The sequence below is a fragment of the Durio zibethinus genome, unplaced genomic scaffold, assembly GCF_047325235.1.
Source record: "Durio zibethinus cultivar Kanyao isolate XHJ-2024 unplaced genomic scaffold, ASM4732523v1 HiC_scaffold_388, whole genome shotgun sequence".
Lineage (NCBI taxonomy): Eukaryota > Viridiplantae > Streptophyta > Magnoliopsida > Malvales > Malvaceae > Durio > Durio zibethinus.
Window position 1 is genome coordinate 108,470 of NW_028323011.1, and position 4,031 is coordinate 112,500.

Sequence of the window (4,031 nt, forward strand, 5' to 3'; positions counted from 1 at the left end):
GGAACCTGGGCAGAGTTCCAAAAAGAGTTCAGAGAACAATTTTACCCGGAGTATGCCGATGATGAGGCACGGGCAAAGTTGCGCAGGTTGAGCCAGCAAGGGAACATAAGAGAGTATGTTCAAAAATTCTCTGAACTGATGCTACAGATCTCGGATCTAGGCGAGAAGGACGCATTCTTTGCTTTCATGGATGGGCTGAAGCCGTGGGTGAAGCATGAGCTACAAAGGAGGGGAGTTCATGACTTGGCTAAAGCCATGACCACTGCCGAGGCGTTGATAGAGTTCAAGCCTCTGAACAAGTTCGAGTCTACCAAGCCCAAGGGTAAGGGCAGGGACGATAGGGACCGGAAGAAGCAGTCCAATGGGAAGGACCGTGACCGGGAGTCCAAGGATGGAGACCGAGACCGTTCAACCAAGGATGGCGAGAGGAAGCCATCAGCAGGCAAGTGGAAAGCAAAGGGGGACCGAGAACCACTAGCATGCTACCTATGTGGAGGGAGCCACATAGCGCGCAATTGCCCGCAGAAGGGCAAGCTGGCTGCTGTAGACAGGGAGTCTGACGAGGAGCCAGAGTCAGGGGCAGCAAAGCTTGGGTCGTTGGTGCTCAATGCTGTCCAGAGTAAGGGGAGCCGCAAGCCAAAGGGCTTGATGTTTGCGGATCTGATGGTTGCGGGTCAGAAGGTGAGCGCACTGGTGGACACAGGTGCCTCACATCTTTTCATTTCAGGTGATGGAGCCCGGAAACTCAGACTAAAGGTGCAAAAAGGGACTGGTACCATTAAGACGGTGAACTCCAAGGAAGTTCCAGCCATTGGAGTAGCACGGGGAGTGGAGTTACAGCTTGGAGATTGGAAAGGCAAGGAGACCATTGAGGTAATACCCCTTGACGACTATGAGTTTGTGATTGGGTTGGATTTCCTTGTTCGGATTAACGCCCTCCTTGTGCCTTTTGCCGATTGTGTTTGCATCTTGGATGCACGGTGCCAATGCCTTGTACCATTGAGGAGAGGGTCTGGAGTTGGGTCACGGGTGGTGTCAGCCATCCAATTTGCCAAGGCGGTAAGTAGACAAGAAGACACCTTCTTGGCAGCCCTGAAATATGATGAGCCAAGGGAGAAGGAGACCGAGTCACCCTTGGAGGTGCTAAAGGTGCTGAAGACCTTTAGTGATGTGATGCCCGCAAAGCTGCCTAGCAAGCTACCACCTAAGAGGGAGGTGGACCACAAGATCGAGCTGGTGTCCGAGGCCAAGCCACCAGCCAGAGCCCCTTACCGAATGTCTCCACCAGAGTTGGAGGAGTTGAGGAAGCAGCTCAAGGAGTTAGTTGATGCTGGCTTCATCAGGCCATCAAAAGCACCCTATGGTGCACCGGTTCTATTCCAGCGCAAGCATGATGGGTCGTTGCGGCTGTGCATAGACTACCGGGCTTTGAACAAGCTGACCATTAAGAACAAGTACCCCATCCCACTCATTGCGGACTTGTTCGATCAACTTGGGAGCGCAAGGTGGTTCACCAAGCTGGATTTGAGGTCAGGCTATTATCAAGTCAGGATCGCGGAGGGAGATGAGCAAAAGACAGCATGTGTCACGCGGTATGGTTCGTATGAGTTCTTGGTGATGCCTTTCGGACTCACGAATGCCCCAGCAACATTCTGCACCCTTATGAACAAGGTACTTCAGTCATTCCTTGATCGGTTTGTTGTGGTTTATTTGGATGACATTGTGATCTACAGCCAGACTTTGGGAGAGCATGTAGACCACTTGAGACAGGTGTTCGAGGTGTTGCGGGCGCACAAGCTGTTTGTCAAGAGGGAGAAGTGCTCATTCGCCCAGCAGGAGATCCCATTCCTTGGCCACATAGTGGGAGGTGGCAGGATACGCATGGATGAAGGCAAGATAGATGCCATCCTGGAGTGGCAACCGCCAGCCAAGGTCACTGAGTTGAGATCGTTCCTTGGGCTGGTTAACTACTACAGGCGCTTCATCAAGGGTCACTCAGCAATAGCCACGCCATTGACTGACTTGCTCAAGAAAGGGAGAGCATGGGAGTGGAGCGCAGGGTGCCAGGAAGCCTTTGACAGGTTGAAGCGGGCTGTGACCGAGGAGCCAGTCTTGGCCTTGCCAGACCATGCCAAACCGTATGAGGTGCATACGGATGCATCAGACTTTGCCATAGGGGGCGTGTTGATGCAAGAGGGACGTCCAGTCGCGTTTGAGAGCAGGAAGCTGAACGAGACTGAACGCAAGTACACGGTCCAAGAGAAGGAGATGACTGCAGTGGTGCACTGCTTGCGCACTTAGCGCCATTACCTGTTGGGGTCGAGGTTCGTGGTGAGGACGGACAATGTGGCAACCAGCTACTTCCAGACGCAGAAGAAGCTGTCCCCCAAGCAGGCGAGATGGCAAGATTTTCTTGCGGAATTTGATTTTCAGATGGAGTACAAGCCGGGGCGGGCGAACCTAGTGGCAGACGCCCTGAGCAGAAAGGCTAACCTTGCTGCCATTAGCCAACCAGAGGGGTCACTGGTGCCGCGCATCAAGGAGGGACTTGCGCATGATCCTACAGCCAAGGCTTTGATGGAGTACGCCCAGCAAGGTAAGACTAGGCGGTTTTGGTTGCAGGATGGGTTGCTGTACACCAGGGGCAGTAGACTGTTTGTGCCGCAGCACGGGAAGCTCCGCAAGGAAGTTTTGCAAGAGTGTCATGATTCAAGGTGGGCTGGACACCCAGGAGTGAGCCGCACCTTGGCGCTGATCGAGGACCGGTACTACTGGCCGCACATGAGGGACGATGTGGAGGCCTATGTGAAGACTTGTCTTGTGTGCCAACAGGACAAGGTGGAGCTCAAGAAACCAGGGGGTCTCTTGGAGCCATTGCCAGTGCCAGAGCGACCATGGGAGAGTGTTTCTCTGGACTTTATAGTCGGTCTACCCAAGACATAGGGGTTTGGAAGCATCATGGTAGTGGTGGACAGGTTTTCCAAATATGGAATCTTCATTCCAGCAACCAAGGAGTGCCCAGCCGAGGAGGCAGCTCGATTGTTCCTGAAGAACATGGTGAAGTACTGGGGAGTGCCGAGGACCATTGTTAGTGATCGGGACGGGCGTTTCACGGGCAGGTTCTGGACTGAGTTGTTCAAGCTGTTGGGGTCAGACTTGAACTTTTCCACCAGCATGCATCCGCAGACCGATGGGCAGACAGAACGTGTGAATGGACTACTGGAGGTCTACCTCAGGCACTATGTGAGTGCCACACAAAGGGACTGGCCAAAGCTACTGGATATTGCGCAGTTTTCCTACAACTTGCAAAGGAGCGAGGCAACGAACCAGAGCCCATTTGAGGTTGTGACAGGGCAACAACCACTAACACCCGGTTCGATTGCTGCAGGTTATACAGGGCCGAATCCAGCAGCATACAAGTTTGCCAAGGCATGGCAGGAGCAAGCTGACTTGGCCAGAGTTTGTCTACACAAGGCGGCCAAGAGGTCGAAGAAGTGGGCAGACCAGAAGAGGCGGGATGTGCAGTTCCAGGTTGGAGACTTGGTGTTGGTGAAGCTGCATCCCATTGTGCGCCACAGGGGGCTGCACAAAGGCCTAGTCCGGAGGTATGAGGGACCTTTCCGAGTAGTCAAGAGAGTAGGCAAGGTTGCCTACAAGCTGGATATGCCACCCAAGCCGAGGGTACACCCGGTGTTCCATGTGAGCATGCTCAAGCCGTTCCATGAGGATGAGGGAGATCCAGGACGGGCAGAGTCAAAGCGTGCACCGTTGGGAGCAAGGGCCTCATATGAGAAGGAGGTCCACAGCATTATGGCTGACCGGGAAGTGAGACGGAAGAACTATCAACCAAGACATGAGTACTTGGTGCGCTGGAAGGGACTTCCAGACAGTGAGGCGAGCTGGGAACCAGCAGAGGACTTATGGCAGTTCGGGGACCAGATCAGGCAGTACCATGCAGAAGACGCAACGAGGGCGTTGCGCAATCAGGTGGGGGAGAATGTCACGCCCTGGGCGGGCGCGCCAGGCACATC